This window comes from Watersipora subatra, chromosome 10 (genome assembly GCF_963576615.1).
Source record: "Watersipora subatra chromosome 10, tzWatSuba1.1, whole genome shotgun sequence".
Classification (NCBI taxonomy): Eukaryota; Metazoa; Bryozoa; class Gymnolaemata; order Cheilostomatida; family Watersiporidae; genus Watersipora; species Watersipora subatra.
This window is the reverse complement of record NC_088717.1, coordinates 7,000,723-7,012,670: the sequence shown is the minus strand read 5'-3', so window position 1 is coordinate 7,012,670 and position 11,948 is coordinate 7,000,723. Positions and strand designations below refer to the sequence as shown.

General features: G+C 35.3%; 1 long non-coding RNA gene across 1 annotated transcript; it reads right to left on the bottom strand.

Annotated features, from left to right (window-relative positions):
• Positions 1–9,126: 9,126 nt before the first annotated feature.
• LOC137405702 (uncharacterized) lies at positions 9,127–11,948 on the bottom strand. Its single transcript, XR_010979796.1, has 4 exons — positions 11,649–11,948; positions 11,038–11,196; positions 10,144–10,238; positions 9,127–10,041 (listed from the first exon to the last, which is right to left on the bottom strand). It is a non-coding gene; the product is annotated as an uncharacterized lncRNA (long non-coding RNA).

Here is an 11,948-nt window from a genome sequence, read left to right as displayed (position 1 = left end):
TAGGCCTACATCAGAAATCGTTTGAAAAAGAAAATATAAACAGCAATGGCACGTTTACTTCACATCTTCGAAGAAGAATCCTCCAAAACAATTTAGGGTAACTCGACTGAAAAAGTTGTCTCTCTAGCAAATCTCTTCGGTCGAGGGGCGTCGTCCCAGATAGTTCCTTCTTTTTTGTAAAGAATTTATGAAGCGTAACTTGCTGTTCCCTTCATTAACGAATGTTTCCATGCTGTTTCCGGAGCTGTTCCAAACGTTTAATTCTAATGCGCACGCTCTGGTTTGGTCGAGAACCGAATTTATTTTCGAGATCCGAGACGAACAAATTTCAATTTTTTTGGTCGTGAACCAAAGCGTTCGAGAACCACTGTACTAGTACCCTGGGAGTCTAGAGTGTCACGATAGGTCATCAGATGTGCCATTAAAATACAGAATAAGACAGTTAGTGGACAATTCGCCCAGGTGTAAGAGTGTCAGGGTGCGAAGTTGAACGTCTGGAGTTCTAATCCGGGATGATGCAATTCTTTACTTCCAAACATGGCGACGGGCAAATGTATTATACTATAGTAAAGAGCATGCGGTTCTAAGGCAAATAGCTTGGTAATGCTGTGAATTCCGAATTAGAATGGCATGACAATGAAAATAACAGAAATATATTAGTTAGTATCACAATTTGTAAGAAACGAATGCCTTTCTTGGTGTATTATACTGATACCTTATTTACATCTCAATGAGTTGATAAACAAAGTAAGTGTTCGACCATCTATGTACATTGAGTAATCCATATCAGCTTAAAAACTTTATGCAGACAAACAGCTTTGGAAATTGTCTTCTATTCAACACTAAACTCACTTGGGTTCATTTTTAGGCCGTGTATATGGATTATTGACAAAGCTACTCAGTCAGGAAGTTATTATTTTGTTTGTATCAATTCATTTGAATATATAATATTCATTCAAATTGTGGCATCATATGGAAAATACATCTATAAAATGCTTACGATGCCACAAAATACAAGATTTTTTGTGCCACAAAAATTAATAAATAACATGGTATTGTGACGTTGTGTCATAAACACAAAAATAAAAATTTATACAAGAACAACTTGAAACTGCGTACTAAGCTTAGGTACATATCTTATAGTTGCTGATAAAAAAAGAAAAGAATTAGCAGTACAATCGTTTAGTGCATCTTTTGGGTAAGTACAAAATACAATCATTATCTGATATTTGTTTGCCAAGCAATTTTATATTGTTTAATCTCCACATACTAGAGTCAAGGGCGCTGCTGTAAGGCTCTTTGTATTGCAATAATGTTATCGCTTACACAAGCCAATTGACATTATCTACTCAGACAGCAAATCATTTTTGCTACTGATTTTCTGTCAAGGGATTTACGTACTAGCTTTTTACTCTAGCATTACTAAATTGAAAATTCTAAGATTTCAACGATATTAAATCAATTCCACACAAAATTGTTTTGCCATGCACAGCTTTGTTGCCTACCAGTTACTACCTTCGGAGCAAGAAGCATGCTATCAGATCTATAGACCTTTTCTCATTGTCCTTTGGTCCCTAAGGCATTGACATATAGCTTGTCATAGAACCTTCCTTCGTGTGGGATTCTTAGAAGTGCTGTCAGGCAATTTCCTTTGAGTCCACCATTTAGAGCGCGAAATCAATGGAAGTTTCATTAATTCAAATATCCTCGCTGTTTATAGGAGGATTGCGAAGAAAATCAGTTAGCCAATTGTCAGTAGGATAGCACAAACTGTATATACATATACATCTGTATAATTACTTAGCCAGCTTATATAGGCTGATTTACATCCGATTCAAGATTTGTGGCGATTCACTGTTACAAGTTACAAGAAGAATTTTTGCAAAGGGATCGTGTGTTGATGGCAGAAAGCCACAGGAAAACAATCTTGCCATATAACTGTGACGATTTACGAGTGCCTATTTGTAATATGGCTCACAACTCTACCTACGATCTGCATCTGTCTCATCTAGAAGCTCTATGCACGATGATAAATAAAACTTTGGCGATGTGCAATGAGAGGCAACTGTATGATGATGTAGGAGCGATGATCTACATAGTGGTCGTTGTCACGATATTTGCTTTGGCTATCGTTCTTCTTATAGCCGCTCAAATGACTTATCGCCCAGAAGGAGAATTGCAGGTGAGATACTACCTCAAACAACGTAGTATACTCAAAGAGAGAATACTACTTCAGCATATCTTGAGACAAAAACAGCGACGACGACAAAGAAGTCCTGTCAGATGCGATGTAATTGAAGATCTCACAGAGCTCGATAACATATCCTCTTCGAGTGTTTTTGAAAAAGAAAGCCAACCAGAGCTCATACGACAAGACACATTCCTTCAGATGACTTCACCTTTAAAGTTTGATCAATACAGATCTGAACGACTGTCTCAACCGCGTTGTGGCTCAATTGAACAAAAAGCCTCTTTCACAAGTATCGCTGCCAGTGACAACTTGGAATATCCCTTCTTAAAACTTGTTTAGGTGGGTATTTTAAAGCGGCTAATTTGGCCTCTAGACAGGAAATGTAACTCTTTGCAATCTTATCTAAGGTAGCACTCTAGAAGTCTGGTACATCATGAGAGATCGTCGTGTGCAACAACTATGTGCAACATTATTGAGATGTGCGGCAGTGGTTGAGTGGTGGCTGGCTATTAAACTGAATGTTCGAGTTCAAATCTTGTGCGGTACAATCCATTTTCCCGACGTCCAACTGTGGCTACAGACAGACAGACATGGCTCTTATTACAGCAAAAATTAATTTGTTGCTTGCACATTGTATGCGGTAAAAATCTTCAGGTTAAAAGCTCCTAGAAAAAATAAAAAACTGTCACTGGCTTCTATTAATTTTTGGATAAATTCTTGATATATTTTATCTGAGAAAGCCTATTTCAATTATAGCACTAAAACAAAGTTTTAAACTAAAATATAACTCTACACAAGTTTATTTACAGTGGTACCCTAGAAGTCCTAGAAGCTTAGTCACCAACTCTAGCTTATCCACCCAGTAGTAAAGTCACCGCTTTTACCATCTTCATAGGTCTTGATTAACTCGGATACCTTCACGGACATTTCTACTGCAGTTTTAGAGCCAAAATAGCTTGTGGTTTAAAGAAACAATTACAAGTTTCCACACAGACGCTACACATGTATTTTCACTTACAAGTATGCTGGCTTTATTAATGACTGCAGGAAGCCAGATTACTAATTGACTCTAGTTGTTAAGGAGATGTAAGGGGGTGTTACATAATACAATACATAATACAATGCAAACCACACAAGTAGTACCCTGGTAGTCCGGTGCATCGTGAGAGATCATCAATTGTAATAACTATGTGCACAATAATTCCCAACGGGCAGCAAGATGGTTGAGCGGAGTAAATCGTAGTGTGCCTGACCATTAGGCTGTATGTCAAAGGTCAAATCACATTTGATGCTATTCATTTTTCTAACATCCAACCACGTGGCATGGGTCTTATTACAGTAGGGATTAATGTGATGCTTTCAGATTTCTATTTTTACATCTCAGGTTAAAAACTCTTTAAAAAAATTGTCACTGGTTTTTTATTCCTGATATATTTTATTTGAAAAGGTAGTAACATATTAATGGTGTTAAGAGTTTTAACACTCACTTCAGTAGGTATTCTAACCTGATTTCAGTACTTCTAGAGACCAAATGTAAAATATGACCAAAAGTACAACAGATGTAGTAAAGGAAGTCCGTGGTCAAATAATGGAGTTTCTATTTATTTGGAATGGCTGAGGCAGCAATTGAAGCAAAATAAGTTAGAAAGCATTTTGGCTGTCACTGTGCTGTTAACAAGCTTTTCTAACATTTGCATGTAATTTTAGCTTATTATATTACTCTTTAAAAACATATTATTTTAGTATGTCCTTAGTTTTTATTTTAACACTCTTGCTATGTGAGTATTATATTGCACAAATTGTATGTGCATGGTGACCTTTCCGATAGTTTTTTTTTAATTAGCAGCTAGGTTAGCTGAAACAACAAAAAGAGACATTCAAGGTTTGGATTTTAACTTTAACTTAACTTTCTGGTTGAGACTGCAGAAAATATAAATTTAATTAGTTAAGAGTTTTGTTTTATTTGGACACATATTTGAATTTTTTTCTCAAGAAGTGATTTTTTAAGGTTTAAGCTAATCTGGACTTCTTGAAGTTTTTTAATCAAATTACCAGAGTGAACCCATTTTGCTGCATAGCAAAGAGTCTTGACTTATAGAAATATTAAAATAATTTAAATGCATGGCATTTGCAAATCAAATAGCAATTTAATTCTAAAACATTACTTTAATACATATTATAAAATAAATAAACTAAATGATTCAAGAATGTAAAATATGTTTCTGATATACAATAATGTAAAATACCAACCTAAACTATGATTTTTAATACTACAATTGATTAAAGTTGCAACTCTAACTGCAAGGTGTTTGCTACAATCTTATTTATTTGGTTTGGAAACTAAAAATTCAAAATATCGAAAATTTTCCAATGTGAGTTCCTAATTGTGCGTATTGCATTTAAAATCTCAGTTTTCAATAGCTTCATATAGGTTGAGACTCATTTTTGACTCCAAGTCTAATCTTGAATGTTGCAAAGATATTGTAGCTTGCAGTTAGCTTATGGAAGACATTGATTATCCCACTATTAATCAGCTTGCATCAAAACTAGTTCTGGGAATATTAGTTCAACGATCTTGCAATATACTACCAACTTACAGTAATGTGTGTTCATAGGGTACATGACTTTGGATGATACAGCATCTCTTAATCTTTGTAGGTTCAACTGGTTCTTCAAGCAGAAGCTGAGAACTTCCATTAGCTGTTTTAATGCACATGCACATTGATGGCCGGTCACTGGCCTTTGAGGACCAAAGGCTTGGGTAGCTGAACTTTGCATATTGATCGGTGATAATGTAAAGTTGTATAACCTTCATGTCTTATGTCGCTATCATGCTGAACTTGTCATAGAAATATTAACATTCAGGGTCCAAAATGACTGAATAAAACACGATGTAGTATAAAAACTCAAATAGTAAATTTTAACACGTATTTGGTCAACATGCCACAAACTTGTCATGGTACGTCATTTATGAATAGTTTTTGTTTTGATTCAAACAGCAATATTTGTTTCAAGTACTATTTATTTATACGTAATAAAATGATTAACATGGTTATTGTCATTAATATACAATATTTTGGATGACACAACAACAAAAGAATTCATTCTTACAGTGAAATCAACGCTAGCAGTAGGTACGTGTAAGTGGCTATAATACATAGTAGGTTTGTTTTAGAACAGAACTCAAGCATAAAAGATATCATTTTTGCTAGAGAAAAATAATATTCTTAATTACAAATACAGCAAAAATGGCATTACACTTTCGGCCACTTTTTAATGAGACTATTTTATTAGGCAGGAGAATTCTATCCTGATTTTGGATAGAAAGGCTACCATATTGGCTTCTATACTGGATGAGTGCTTCACTGCGTACACGCCAGAAATAATGCATTCTGATCGGAGAGCTTAGTTCTAGTCCGAGTTCTTCAGGCTTCTTGTGATCTCTGAGGTGTGATTAAGACTAAGATGGCACCTTATTGACCATAAGGAACTTCTATGATTAGGAATATCTAGGTGGAGAGTTGTTAACACTCAGTCTTCATTACTCAGGAATGACCTGATATCTACCCCAACACTGGATAAACTATGTCACATTTGCTGTCTGTCGACTGCAGCCAAGAAAAAGAAGAGGGTGCTGAAGTAGACCATCCTGGAAAAACCACAACAGTATAAAAGGTTCCCCACATAGAGACTTCATTAGTTTGATATTTGATGAAAACAGACACCCAACCAGCCAAGATTTCCAATCACAGAAGATGCAAGATAAATTGCTCGGACAAATGTGGGCTTGGCAATATAAATAGGTATTACCAAGGTGTCTAGTAAAGCCTCTTAGCCTTGAGTAAGTTGAAGTGCACACAGCAGTGTCGGCAATATACTACGTGCATCTCTGACTCAGCTCATTCATATCCTTCTTTTAAGTTACTAAAAATTACAAGATGCACCTGAGGCCATTCAACACATCAGTGTATGCAAGCAGCTAGCCGGAAACGCATACACTGAGCAGCATAATCATGTTGCAGGTGTTGTATACAGAAGCCTATGTGATGAGTATGGCCTTAATAAACCATAACACTGGTGGAAAGCTCCTGGTAAAGTCAATGAGCGTGTCTACGCTAAGACCCTGTGAGACTTCTACATTCGGACTGACGAGCATGTCCGAGCAAACCAACCAGATATAGGGGTGGTGGACAAGGAGAACATGAGGACTATTATAATAGATATAGCAGTGCCCAATGACTACGATATAACCAACAAAGAAAAAGTGGAGAAATATCTCCCTCTTGGAGAAGAGATTGAAAAATGCTGGGATGTAAGAACAACTAATTCCAGTAGTCATTGGGGCACTGGGCACAATATTACTTGCGCATAAGTTGTGGCTTGTCCAAATACCGGCAGCAATCAACTCTGCCGGTATCAGCAATCAACTCTGCAGTGAATTGCAGAAAAGTGCGCTATTGGGAGTTCAGCTAAGATCTTGAGGCAAGTGCTCAAACTCCCAGGTTTCTGGTAGAAGACCCGAGTTAGAGCAAAAGGTACCACCCATATGGGTTAACCGGGGTTAGGAAACAATCTACATTTGAATATACATATGTGTAAAAAAGAATATAAATGTATGTATATATATGTATATAATTACATGTACATATATATATGCATGTACATATATATGTATGCATATATAATATTATATATACATATATTTATAAATTTGGTAAAAACTTTTTTTTAAATTTGCCCGAGCATCAAAATTACTAAAAGTTTCATATTACACAAAATATGAAACTCATCAGATGAAATTCTTAGAAACTTTTAGTAAACTTTTAGTAATTTTTATGTTTACCCAAATTTTAATAAAGTTCTTACCAAATTTATAGTAAACTCTACCTAAGTATTGAGCACTTTATGCTGACTTTTAGCCTATACTTTATTGTATACATATATTTATATTCTTTTTTACTATTCTGTGGCTATTTATAGTAAGTCTTCCAATATCTATTCCATTTTTTTAGATTGTCCCTATATCCTAATAAAAGGACCGAAATCAGAATCTTTAAAGACACTAAGATACTAAACCTCGTTACCAACTAAACTCATGCACTAGTCTCTTGCAGTTACCATTAAGCATCTCTCATTTGCTAATCGCTCATATGTTTAAAAGAGATTTTGAGCATAGTTAAAGTTTTCTCAGAAATGATAAGGTTGACTTGGACAAAAGCACTGAAGCAGTCCTGATTTGTATAATTAGAATGTTATATTTCCATCTGCACACAGCTTTCCTCACTGACGCAGTCTGCGGACTCCTTCCTTTGGGAGTTAGTAATTACCATCGAAGATGTCATGCAGTATGGTTCCATTTCTGTGATTAAATGGAACACGAGCCTGTATAGCACTAGCTATCGTAGATTAAGAAAACACAACTCCCTTGTTTCAGTTATTTTCACAAAAGTGCTGAGTGTAGGTTTACTGTAAGAACAAGAGTGAGAATCCGCTCCTAGATTGGGCAATCTTACTTATTGGAAAGCATTTTTAGAAATGGAAAATGCACTTTGCTAGAATAACCGTACTCAGTATTGTTATAGTTTTAATGAAACAGCAACATATATTTTACTTTGCTTTATATATGCACTACTGAATGTTTGGAGTTGCACGGGTATTAAAAAACAGCTTATAAACAGTGGCAGGTAATGTGGTTGCCAATGGCCATTTTGAGTAAGCTAATATTCGTATTGCTAAACTCACTAATAAGAACCATGAGAGCAAGCTTTATGAGAGCAACCCAGATAATGACTCATATCGCCGAGGAATTCTTTGCATCTCGTTTAGCTGAATGGGTTAGCTTATTACCTTGTGAGTGAGAGGTTCCGAGATCAAATCTTCAGCGATACAGATTTTTCATTACTAGATTTTAATCGCTACCGCTGGACAGACACCGAATGACAACTGACAAGCTTTGAGATTTATATGTGTAGATTTTTAAATGTAATTATCGTAATATGTGTGTTTGCACATCTTTGTGTGTGTCTGTTCAGTTGAGCATTTTTCTGAATTAGACTTACTTTTGTGATGAAGATGTTGAATTCTGATAGCACCAACAACTACGCTTCAGAAGATTACCAACTAATTATGTAATTCATAACAATTTCTGCTGTTCGAACTCAAGTGACAACAGCAGCGTGTTACGGGAGTTGTCTGATCTTTAACATTATTGAGAGCGCTGCACTAACGCTCTCGCAAACTATTGGAAACATGTTTTCTTTTAGAATTTACACCACATATGTTTTTTTAATCATAAACATTCTAGATTAGTAGTTATTTAATCATAAACTTACATATAGCTGGTGTATTATTTGTAACCAGTTATCTTAGGTGGAATATAGTCTGCAACTAGGTACTGGCCAGCCACTAATACTAAGATCGAACATGGCATTTATTATATTAACTCTAATCCGTCAAAAGCAAGCTGTTGTCTGCTGTTTTTTCTCATGTCCGCTATTTTCTCCCGCACTGCAGTGACCATGTATCCTAGCTTTTAAGTCGTCACCTGCCGTGTAGCACCGTGCAGAGCCGTATCGTTTCACACATTGAACTTAAAACCCCTGGAATGGTAATCACGTGACTTTTGCGTTGATAATAATACGTAAACGTATGCGCCATATTGGAGAGCTAATCGAATGCTAGTACCGTTTGTAAACAAACGGTGAAAAATGACAGAAATGTACATGTTGAATAGTTATTTTCCAGCTGGGCATTAATGAAAGCTACTCCTACACAACGTTTAGAGTGCCCTGATAGAAGAAAACCTATTTATAACATATGGAGTAGGATATATCAAATGATAATTAGATGTATAATAGATTTTCGTGGACCATGTTACTCATACAAACTGTTGTATTACAAATGCATAAACCCAGCAAACGATATATTCAGGCAAATAACAAACTGTTCCATTATATTAAAATTTATATTACATATGCATAAATGCATATGGAAAAACTTAGCACATGAAGCATTTCGATAAAAACAACACATAGGTATGCTGCCAAAACAGAAACTGTTTTCAAGATTTAAGTGATAATAGCTTATGAATGTATGATATGTATAATACAGTATCTGTAAAAGATGGAATGAACTACTGCAACAACTAAACGGAAATTAAAAACCGTTGTAATAGAGAATAATCAAAATAATGCAAACAAGGAAATGCAGGAATTAGTGTAATCAGATGATTAAACTTATACATACACGTTACAGAAACTGTGTAAAAGGAGATTTGTATAGAAGTGGATATTGAGCCAAGGTGCATCAGTTTCTTAGAACTAAATTAGATTAGGAATAACAGCACAACAACAGCTGCAGATGAATATTACAGTGATTATATTGTTACTGGCCTTTAAAAAGTACCACTTTAGTATTGTATGCCACAAAGATGCACCTTACAGTTTGAGTGCAGGATTTTAGCATAATGATGCTGTCGGAGATCATAAAACGACTGAATAAAGTTTTTCATCAATGACGTAGTGGTTGGATATGCCATCTGCCGTATCCGTAAGGTGTTTCCCAAAGCATAACACATCACTAGACCTTACACTACTGATAAAATACACCACACAATGGAGTGGATCTGGCTTTGTATGAATACGAAAGTATTGATCTGCAACTAGCAGGATCCTGATGACATCGTCTGATGGACGCACCAATCCTCCATTGTTTTGTAGCTTGAGTAGAGTATAGAGATGTCGGTACTGGATATTTGACTTAGTGGTAACCAGCAACTGACGGCCAATGTCACGACAGCACTTTAGTTAGCTTTTGCACAATGTAGCCAGCTATATAGACTATACTGTTACCTATAACAGAAATTTGACATCTGAAATCATTGAGTTCCACAAACTGATCAACTTCTGGAGTAGCCAGTATGATGAGAATCTCGTTTTGAGCAGTAACATTACCTGTCTTACTAGCATCTGATTCTGCACCACATTTGATGATAAGTTTGCGGAGGTAGCCTTAAACTGAGTAACAGTAGGATTATTATTCCAACCCCCTAAACAAAAGCATCAATTATAACAATTACATAAAATCAACAAAAATGAATGTCTTATTCACATAAACATAGTACCCATAATAAACAACCATACAAGTAATAAAATAAATGAAAATAAAACCGCTCAAAATGCTACCATATCGCTATGTAAAATGAAAATGTAGCAATTTTCACTGGAAGTCATTCACACCCATCCTAGGCATAAAGCTTAATGGTTGACTTGCAACAAAATTCACATTACCGTTATTTGATATGAAAAGATTCACCATGTTTTACCCTGTTGTGTTGTAGGCAGGGTTGTTGAAAATCGATGATTTTTTTTAAATCAAAAAAATCGATTTCTATTGTTTTATTAGATTTTATTAGATTTAAATCGATTTTTTTGATTTTTTTTGTTCCAAAAAGATGTTTGGTGTTCTAAATTGCAAGTTATTGCTATCAATTTGGAATTTATGATTTGCAGGAGTATTATGTAGTTTTATTACAACAACTAGGAAATGAAAAAAACATTTACACAGTTAACATTTGATAAAAAGGACAGCATAATTTATGCGTTGGACATTAAATCCCAGAAACGAAGATGAAGAATCACAGAGAACAGATCACACAACTGCTAAGCTGCAGACATATTCATAGGCACTTGCTGTGGCAGCTGTCACTGTTTTGGGTGCTGTTTGAGGTTTCTAAATTTTTTTTAGATATAGCTACTTTAAGTTGAGCAACCTTGCAGCACTGTGCTTGACAATATGGTTTTAAATTTAATCATTGAAAAGTATCATTCAACATTGAAAAATAGTACCTTTAAATGGCTTCAGTCGAACGTTTTAACCTGCTGTTAAAACATGGATCATTGAAATGTTCGTTGCAGATAAGTGCTCAAGGATCAGGCTTATTCACTCTTCTGCGGTTGCGATACCATTGTAAATAACGAGAGTTCTCAGTTGCTTTGTTTGGAAATCTAAAAATTAAAATGAAACTGTAGTAGTTAGTTAGCAACAGTAGTAATAACAATAGTATTATTACTCTTATCTCCTTACTGCTAGCTAGATCCAGGTACAACAATAAATAATATTATAAGCACGACAAACACTTCCTTCAAATATAAATATTTAGAAATAACCTAATGGGTTGTAGTTCCAAAATATTAATTTAAAAAAAATTCAAAATTTAAATAATAAAAAACCTTCGTTCTGAAGGAAGAACATTTCACTCACTAGCTTATAAATTTATCTAATCACCGACAAAATACAGTCAAACTCGTACACTCAGTAGTGACACTGATCGACTCTCACTCACCCAGTGACTAGTGTAGTAGAACTAACTAGTGGCAGTACTAACTAGTAGTAGCACAACTATTAGTAGTCGTAGACTTGAGCAATAGTAACAGAACTAGTAGTAGAAGTGACTCACTTGTGAAATGTCATGCCTTTTCCTTTAAAAGTCCATTCTTGCGGTTTTTGCAGTTTATAGAATAGCAATAGCACTGTGCACCTACACCCTTATCTCTCGTACATAAATTATTAGTAGCAATCTCAGTAGTCTGTTCCTTTGATTGAGCGGTGTATTCGTGACCTTCCATAGCTGTTACCTCGTATTACCTCGTAGGATTCTTCACGCTAAACCACCTAGGGATGTAAGGGGCGTGCCTCAATTAGACCCAAATGGATTTTTTTTTCTTTGTAAAACAATGTTCCAGTAATTGGTTTCATA